We start from the raw sequence: 10010 nt of genomic DNA, 5'->3' as shown, positions 1-10010 counted from the left end.
CCCCGGGGCCCCGCCCCCCCCCCCCCCCCCCCCCCCCCCCCCAACACACAGCAAGAGCTCACAGAACAGACCTGCTTTCCTGAACCTGGGAGCAGCCCTACTCTTGGAGCGGGAAAGAGGAAATTGCCTGTGTTCTCTCTCTCACTCCATCCCCCAGCACACACGCGCCTCCCACACTTACTCCGGGACCACTGCAAGTGAAAGGTTTTCAAGCTTGCTTGTGCAAGAGAATCACCCAGGGAACCAGAAACATGCAACTGCCTCTGGCCACGGTGTTTCAGCGGGGCTTGGGTAGGCCAGGGAATCTGCATGTTAGTGCCTGTGGCCTGGGCTTGGGGACATTTGGCCTGAAGCAGGCAGCACTGAGTGCATGATGGACTCGTTCACCTCTGGGTTCTCCATGCCTGGCCCGGAGTAGGTGCTCAGTGTTGAAGAAGGACTTTTAAAGCAGTTTTGATCCAAACCCTCAGGCAGCTCTAGTCTTTCCTAAAACGCTCCTGTCTCCTCTTTTGCTCTCTGCTCCCCTAGACCCCTGTGCACTTACGACATCCATTTCCAGGCTGGGCCTGGCTCAGAACTCAGCCCCACTGCCCACTGCTCCTCAACAGCTCCACGGGGTATCTGACGAGTGGCTACAACTTACAGTGTCCAAAGCAAACCTTGACTCCACTGCCCCTTCCCTCACTCAGTCAGTGGAATCCCAGTCTCCCTGCTCCCAGATGTTCTAGCCACACAATGAAGTCATCAGAAGTCTCTCTTTCCCTCACTTCCCACGTCCCAGCCCTCAGAGTTCTGCCAGCACCCCCTACTTCACACCTTGATGGTTTCCCACTGCGCTAAGGGCTTGCCTCAGCCCCGCTCAGCTCCTCACCCGCGAGTTCTATGTTTCAGTCCACTGGCTGTGACTAGGCTCCCCCAACAAACCCCCCGATCCTGCCTCAGGGCCTTTGCACGTTCCCCTCTCCCTCTCCCAGAAGGCAGTCCCTGTGGTCATCATGTGGCCACCCCTTCCATTCCAGCCTCAGCTTGCTAAGTCAACCCCTTGATCCCACCATCACTTCACTTTTAATTTCTTTTTAGCGTGCATATTTATATGAAATTACATTGTACTTTTTTGTTAATTTTTTGAGGAGCAACACATATTCTGTGAAGCACACAAAATTTTTTTTTTTTTTTGAGACAGAGTTTCGCTCTTGTTGCCCAGGCTGGAGAGCAATGGCACGATCTCAGCTCACGGCAACCTCTGCCTCCTGGGTTCAAGTAATTCTCTTGCCTCAGCCTCCCGAGTAGCTGAAATTACAGGCGCACACCACCGCGCCCAGCTAATTTTATATTTTTAGTAGAGATGGTGCTTCTCCATATTGGTCAGGCTGGTCTCAAACTCCCATCCTCAGGTGATCCACCCGCCTCGGCCTCCCAAAGTGCTGGGATTACAGGCATGTGCCACCGCGCCCGGCCTGAACGAATCTTATGTTTACCGATTGATGAGGTTTAGCACCACCCAAATCAATAGAGGCCCTTCCCAGCACAGCAGCAGGGCTCCCTGTGCCCACCCCAGTCATACCCGCAATGTTCTCTTCTGTCTTCTACCTCCACAGCTTCATTTGTCTACTCTTGGAACTTCAAAAAATGGACTCATACGAACTCTTGTGTCCAGCTATTTTAATTCAACATTGTCTATGAGCTTCATCCATGTTGTTGCGTGTAGCAGTAGCTCATTCATTTTTCCTGCTGAATAGTATTCAACTATATGAATATGCCAGTTTATCCATTCTCTTACCCATTTCATTTATTTCTCCATCTCCATCTGAGTCGTTTCTAGGTTTGGGCTTTTATGAATGCAGCTCTAATGAATATTCTTGTGCATGTCTTTTTGTTGATGGAGGTGCTAATTTCCCTCAGTTGTATAACTAAAGATGGAATAGCTAGGTCAAGGGTAAGTACATGCTTAGATGCTCTAGATACTGCTAAGCAGTTCTCCAAAGTGTGTGCTCCAGTCTTTGCTCTCACCAACAGGAGAGTTCCAGTTGCCCCACATCCTCATCATTACTAGGCATTGCCAGTCTTTTTATCTATAGTCATTCTGATAGGTATGTAGTGGTATCTTATTGTAGTTTTAATTTGCATTTCCGTGACTAATAAAGTTGAACACCTTTCCATGTTTACTGGCCCCAGGAATATTCCCTTTGTGAAGGGGCTGCTCCACTTTTTTGCCTATGTATTTCTTCGGGTGGTCTACATCTGAAATTTTAGTTTTAGAGTTTTTGGTATATTCCAGGTAAAAATCCTTTGTCAGGTATATGTCATGGTGCCTCCAGATGAAGGGTTGTTTTTTCGTCTGTCTTCACCCTGTGATTGTTCAAGGGGAGTGGGGGCTTTTTGTGTTTACCAGTGCAGTCCCAGAATCTAGCACCACGCCGAGCTCCACGGCAGAAACTGCATATGTGAATCCCATCAGCAGGAACTTCTGGGATAGATTTAACATTAAATATTTTCTCACTCATTCACTCATTTCTTTTTTTCTTTTTTTCTTTCTTTCTGAGATGGAGTCTCACTCTGTCGCCCAGGCTGGGGTGCAGTGGCGCGATCTATGCTCATTGCAAGCTCCACCTCCCGGGTTCACGCCATTCTCCTGCCTCAGCCTCCCAAGTAGCTGGAACTACAGGCACCCGCCACCACGCCCGGCTAATTTTTTTTTTTTTTTGTATTTTTAGTAGAGACGGGGTTTCACCATGTTAGCCAGGATGGGCTCGATCTCCTGACCTCGTGATCTGCATGCCTTGGCCTCCCAAAGTGCTGGGAATTACAGGCATGAGCCACCGTGCCCGGCCTTTTTTTTTTTTTGAGACTTAAGTCTCCCTCTATCACCCAAGATGGAGTGCAGAGGTGGAATCTCGACTCACTGCAACGTCCGCCTCCCGGGTTCAAGTGATTCTTCTGCCTCAGCCTCCCGAGTAGCTAGGATTCCAGGCACCTGCCACCACACCCAGCTGCTTTTTGTATTTTTAGTAGAGACAGGGTTTCACCATGTTAGCCAGGCTGGTCTCGAACTCCTGAACTCAGGTGATCCACCCGCCTAGGCCTCCCAAAGTGCTGGAATTAGAGGCGTGAGCCACCGCGCCTGGCCGTCATTCACTCATTTCTTAGCTTGTTTGCTCTCATCCCCTGCCCCTCTTTCCGTGCTCTACTATGTACTGTAGCAAGGCCACGTGGAGTCACACTCCTGACACTTTCTTGCCAGCTGCCTGCCTGTTAGGGTCTGCCGGTGGAAGGCAGTGGCAGGAGACAGAAGGTGGGAAGGGAGACGTGACTCTGCTTCAGATTTCTGACAATGTCTTGGGTGGCAGCAGCAGCACTGGCTAGAGCAACATCCATGACAAAAAGTCAGGTGGTGGTGGCTGCAGGGACAGCGACAGACGGCTAGAAGTGTAGGCTTCTGGATCCTCCTCAAAGCGGCTGGACTGTGACACCAGGAGCCTTAGTGGACAGTGCTCTGGCCTCTGAGTAATTTCTGCTCCTCAGTCCAGGGCGTTATTGATTTCCTAGTTACAGTGACTGATTTTTTTTTTTTTTAATTGAGACTCTGCTCTGTTGTCCAGGCTGGAGTACAGTGGTGCAATCTCAGCTCACTGCAACCTCCGCCTCCTGGGTTCAAGTGATTCTCCTGCCTCAGCCTCCCTAGTAGCTGGGATCACAGCACCCATCACCACATCCGGCTAATTTTTGTATTTTTAGTAGAGACAGCATTTCAGCATGTTGGCCAGCTGGTCTTGAACTCCCAACCTCAAATGATCTGCCAGTCTTGGTCTCCTAAAGTGCTGGGATTACAGGCATGAGCCAAATTGCCCGGCCAGTTGTCTTTTTCTTCTTCTTCTTTTTTTTTTTTTGGAGACACTGTCTTTCTCTGTTGCCCAGGCCAGCGTGCAGTGGCACAATTATAGTTCATTGCAGCCTTGAACTCCTGGGCTCAAGCAATCCTCCCACCTCAGCTGGGACTGGATAATTATTTGTTTTTTGTAGAGATAGGGTCTCACTCTGTTGTGATCCAGGCTGGTCTTGAATTCCTGTGCTCAAGCCATCCCCCTTGCCTTGCCCTCCCAAAGCACTGGGATTACAAGTGTGAGCCACCACGCCTGGCCTAAAGTGACTTTTTTGAGTAACCTTACCTTCCCTCTTTTGTTCCTTCAGTCCTTTAAACATTGTTGTAACAAATTCCTGTGTTAAATCTCTTCTGTTTGAAATACTTAAAGTGGTCTCTGTTTCCTAGTCAGACTCTGACCAGTACAGTATTATGCTTGGTAGCCGGAATGGCCCCAGAAAAGAGGCCCTCAAAGATCTCTTTCTGGCTTGAGGTTGAATGCAGTGAAGAACTCATTGCCAGTGAAAAATGAGATACTGGCAATATATGGAATGTCAATATGTAAGTATTTGTGGCTGCTCAGCATAAAGTATCCACTGAAGACAAGATTTAAAGAACCAAGGATGCTGCACTTGAGGTTTATGGTGGTAACGAGCAAAAGGATAGTGAAGTAAACTGGCTACTTTTTACAGCATTGCATGTTCACAGAAAGAAAATGACAAGCTCAGGGCTTTCAATTCTAAGGTCAAGGCATGATCAGATAACCAGAGCATTTCTATGGTAGTCTTTTAAATATCTTTTTTTTTTTTTCTTTTTTTTAACACAAGGTCTCACTGCCATTGCCCAGGCTGGAATGCAGTGGCATGATCTCAGCTCACTGCAGCCTCAAACTCAGGGGCTCAGGTCATTCTCCCACCTCAGCCTCCCAAGTAGCTGAGACTACAGGCACGCTGGTACCACCATGCCTGGATAATTTTTGTATTTTTTGTAGAGACAGGGTTTCACTGTTTCTCAGGCTGGTCTCGAACTTCTGGCCTCAAGCAATCTGCCCAACTTGGCCTCCCAAAGTGCTGGAATTATAAGTGTGAGGCATCACATCCAGCCAAGATCTTTTTTTTTTTTTTTTGTAGCAAATGTCATGATTGGCAGCAAATCAGTCCCAAAATTTAATTATGCATGTTGTATAACTACAATGTCAAGATGAATTCATAGCCTTGCCCAAAGTTACCTTACGGCACTGATTGGAAAGGAGTGAGATATTGAGAGTTACAATGTAAATATGAGGATCTTCCACCCACAAATCTTCAGGCCTCCCTTGCAGACGCAACAGGCACTTCTCCCCTGTCTGAATAGCCTTTTGTTGTTTGAATAATAATGTTAAGTTCCCTTGCAAGAAAATAGGGTTGTTGCAAGGGACAACCCCATTTTAGAGTGTTGTCAAGACCTATCCTAAAAACTTCTCCTTGCCTCCCTATCCATAACTAGAATCAGGTATCAGCATTCCTAGGGAGAGCAAGCACAAAGTCTGACTTAGGAGGAAATCAGCAAAAACTAAAACTACTGTTAATCTTTGCTAGCAATAAATTAGTATCAAGTTAGTAAGATATGAATTTTGCTAATTTATATTAATAGAAACCTGGTGTGGGAATGAATTCTAAGGTGTCAGACTAAATAGGCAGGATGTGAGTATGACATTAGATCAGGCCACATTCTAGACAGGAGTGTGCTTAGTGAAGTCTGAATTTAATGTTTCAGCCTAAGCATCTAGGAGCAGCTCTGTTTGGCTGGCTGACCAAAACCTAGGCTCAATAATAGCCTGGATGCAATGAGATTGAGAAGCCTAATTTAATGAAGAAAGGGATAGCAATGGCTTAGTAAGAAAGGAATGTTGGGGTGGATTTATCTTCGATGATCCAACTAAGTTCTCAGGAGGTCCCATAGTACTCTATTCACTGAGGCACTGAGAAATACATTAGTTCAGACTGGCAACTTTAAAAAGATAGGTTGTGGCTGTTTTTTGTAGGCCAGAGTTGATGATGGGATCACTGATTTCAGAGGAAATAATGTGATTCTAAAGCTACAGAGGCCAAGCGGCAGCACTGAACTGCCAGAGGCCGGGTGGATGCAAACCCTGCCATGGATGGAGAAGATGAAATGGCCTCGCCAGGTGCGGTGGCTTCCGCCTAGAATCTCAGCACTTTGGGAGGCCGAGACGGGCGGATCACTTGAGGTCAGGAGTTCAAGACCAGCCTGGCCAACGTGGCCAAAACTCATCTCCACTAAAAATACAAAAATTAGCCAGGTGTGGTGGTGCACACTTGTACTCTCAGCTACTCGGGAGGCTGAGGCACAAGAATTGCTTGCGCTAGGGAGGCGGAGGTTGCATCTCAAAAAAAAAAAAAAAAAAAGATGAAATTACCTTCAGAATATTTTGATACCTAGGAATAAAACAGACAGCCAGTCTACTAATGTATTACTTGATCTACAAAAATGAACAGGTGAGCAGAAATCTGTATTTACTATAATGGAGCATCAAGGTTCTCACTTGGTTCCCAGAACCAAAATCTCTTGATAGAAAGGGAGGCAATTTATCTTTTAGGAAGGACCCTGCAAGATGGCCACAAGCATAGACAGTAAATCTTTTCCAAATCTTCCTGAAAGGTTTAGGCAGTCGTGGACCAGAATAGTTGGGCACTGGTGGAAAGCAGACGCATATGTATTTCAGGGATCACTAGACATTGACATTTTGTTGACACTCATCTTTGGATACTCAAAATGCCACTGTGTTTACCAAAGTGAGAATGTATGGAAGTCAAGTGATATATGGATGATAGGGAGGGAGGGAGGCTGCCCAGGTGCACGAGTGGGCTGAGAACCCATCTTGGGGAGGCAGGATGAGGCGTGAGCCAAGGCTGCAAGCTGTTGCTGCATGCTCCATGATTCCATCAGACTTTACTTATAGAACTCAAATTTCAAAGATAAAATTAAGAATTTCAAGACAATGAATTGTATTTCAAATGATTATTATAACCATGCTAAAGGCAGAAAAAAATACTCTTAGACCAGACAAAAAGTCTAAAATTACAGATAGCTGCAATGAATAAGCCTGTACATATGTATTTTTATAATGTTGGAGTGTCTTTAAACAAGTATAGAACTCTACTTGGAAAACTCATCTCTAGTTAGAGCTAACAGGTATAGAACTCTAGTTTAGAAAGTTTGTCTCTCTCGGTACGGGTTAGCAATTCTGTAACCATTTTGGTATATCCTAGAATTTAGCAAATAAGGAAATACTGAGGATTATGGAAGTGCACAGTAGTACTAGCCATTCGATAGACAGGTGATTCCCCAACAAAAACACCAAGGGAAGTGTGAAGATATTTTTAGAAATAAACCCAATTTATGGCTCATTTTCACACGTTTTAGTACCTAGGCTAAATTTTCCAAAGGGAGTTCAGGCTTGGCTGGGCACGGTGGCTCACGCCTGTAATCCCAACACTTTGGGAGGCCGAGATGGGAGGATCACTTGAGGTCACAAGTTCAAGACCAGCCTGGCCAACATGGTGAAACCCATCTCTACTGAATGTGAGAGACATGGTGAAACTCTGACTCTACTAAAAATACAAACATTTGTATAATGTCTCTATAATAGTCTCTACTAAAAATATAAAAATTATCTAGGCATGGGGGTGGGCACCTATAATCCCAGTTACTCAGGAGGCTGAGGCAGGAGAATTGCTTGAACCCGGGAGGCAGAGCTTGCAGTGAGCTGAGATCGTGCCACTGCACTCCAGCCTGGGGGACAGAGCAAGACTCCCTAACAAAACAAAACAAAACAAAAAACAAAACCAAAAGCAAAACCCACGTTTTTTTTTTTCAAAGCATGTTCAGACTTTTGTGCATGTGTGTCCCAAACTGGAACCTAATAGGAGCAAAGAGAAAATCTCGTAAGCTATGGTGAAAAATACCATAGAATTTCCTTTAACTTACTAAAACTTAGATTCTTGGTAAATACTAAAATTTTCTCAAAACATATCAGTTATTCAGAGTAAGTAGTTATTGAGTGCAGGTCCACAAAACATGTCAAGCAATACGCAGTTACACAGCTACCAAAAGAAGGGTGTAGTCCTTGGCCAAAGTGAATATATCCCATGAAACGAATTTAACAATGGAAACAGCTGGGAGCTATCTGCGTTTGGGTTTCCCTAAGGCAGACCTTAAGACAAAGACCTGGGCACAGGGAACTTATATAGCCACGTGGTGATCCCAGAAAGCACAAGCAAAAAAGTGGGGCAAGTAAGAGAGCAAGGATAAAGCCAATAAAGTTTGTGTTAATGAGCAAAAGCAAAAACACTGAGGCTAAGGGAGTGTGAGGTTTCTCACTGCTGAAGGGAATTACAAATATGGAAAGGAGAGATTAGAATTAATCCTGTGGCATTTGTACTGGAATTGCAGATCTCAGCATGAATACATAGACAGCTGTTGATAACGCAAGTGTTTCTGTACCTATAAGCATACATCAACACCCTGTCTCACTGTGGAGAGTCTAGAAGCAATGACACCACACTAGCAGTGAGCCCATCCAGTGGCCAGGTTTGGTTTTTAGATACCATTTCCCACTAAAAGGAGACAGTGCTCTTTGGAGAAATGACTAATTCCACATATGATAAAGGAAAAGTAGATGATAGGCCTAGAATTTCTGGTGCCAAAGTGAAAAAGTGCTAAAGAATGATGGGAATATGGCAAAAGGACACAGAAGCCAGCTCCAAATGGACAATGTGTGCATGAAGAATAGTAACAGATTGTGGCTAATATATAGAGGGTATGCATGCGTGCGTGTATGAAAAGCTCTTCCTGGCCGGGCTTTCCAGCCCGCCTCATGCCTGTAATCCCAGCGTTTGGCAAGCACTTTGGTAAATGTTCAATTAAAAATCATCAATGGATAAAAGTTTGATGAAGAAATGTAGTCTCAACAGTGTCTCTCATAAAGACAAACATTGTTACTTTACAGTGGAGACATGTGGCAGACACCACCTAAACCAAGTAAACATCACCAGTATGGCTCAAATGGACTTCATATGTCTCCTGATGTGATGAACTGAGGACGTAACATCATTTCTGTAGTATTCCTGTCAAAATTGCATAATCACAATCAAATCATGAGAAAATATCAGACAAATCCAAATGGAGGGCATTCTAAAAAACAATCGCCCTCTACTCTTAAAAAAACATTAAGGTGTGAAAGATTAAGACAGAGGACCTGTTCCAGATTAAAGGAGATTCAAAAGCATGACAACTAAACACAAAAAGTGATCATGAATGACATCCGGTGCCTTTTTGCTTTTATTAAAAGTATTAGTGGCCTGGGTGCAGTGGCTCATGGATAATCCCAATACTTTGGGAGGCCAAGGTGCGAGGATTGCTTGAGGCCAGGAATTTGAGACCAACCTGGGCAACATGGTTACTCTGTCTCTACCAAAAATAATAGTATTTTGTTGGTATGGTGGCATGTGCCCATAGTCCCAGCTACTCAAGAGGCTGAGGCGAGGATGGCTGGAGCCCAGGAGTTTGAGGCCGCAATAAGCTATGATCAGGCCACTGCACTCCAGCTTGGGTGACAGACTGAGAACTTGTCTGAAAAAAAAAAAAAATTAGTGGAACAATTGATGATATATGAATGAAGCTTGGCTATTAACAGTATCATATTGTTAATTTACTAATTTTGATAACTGTATTGTGGTATGTGGGAGCATGTCCTCATTTTGAGGAAACACACCAGGGTTCAGGAATAAGGGACATGATGTATGCAACTTAGTCACAAATGGTTCACATTAAAAAAAAAAAGTTGGCCGGGCGCGGTGGCTCAAGCCTGTAATCCCAGCACTTTGGGAGGCCGAGACGGGCGGATCACAAGGTCAGGAGATCGAGACCATTCTGGCTAACACGGTGAAACCCCGTCTCTATTAAAAAAAAAAAAATACAAAAAACTAGCCGGGCGAGGTGGTGGGCACCTGTAGTCCCAGCTACTCGGAAGGCTGAGGCAGGAGAATGGCATAAACCCGGGAGGCGGAGCTTGCAGTGAGCTGAGATCCGGCCACTGCACTCCAGCCTGCGCGACAGAGCGAGACTCTGTCTCAAAAAAAATAAATAA

At 45.2% G+C, this 10010-nt stretch overlaps 1 protein-coding gene across 1 annotated transcript in view; it reads right to left on the bottom strand.

Annotated features, from left to right (window-relative positions):
• SNORC (secondary ossification center associated regulator of chondrocyte maturation) overlaps positions 1–10010 on the bottom strand; it is a 22251-nt gene that overhangs the window by 6862 nt on the left and 5379 nt on the right. The gene's annotated exons all lie outside the window — the stretch shown is intronic.

Source organism: Rhinopithecus bieti, unplaced genomic scaffold, assembly GCF_001698545.2.
Source record: "Rhinopithecus bieti isolate Rb0 unplaced genomic scaffold, ASM169854v2 scaffold_50517, whole genome shotgun sequence".
NCBI classification, from domain to species: domain Eukaryota; kingdom Metazoa; phylum Chordata; class Mammalia; order Primates; family Cercopithecidae; genus Rhinopithecus; species Rhinopithecus bieti.
Note: the sequence above shows the minus strand (reverse complement) of the source record. Positions and strands in the feature narration are given on the sequence as shown.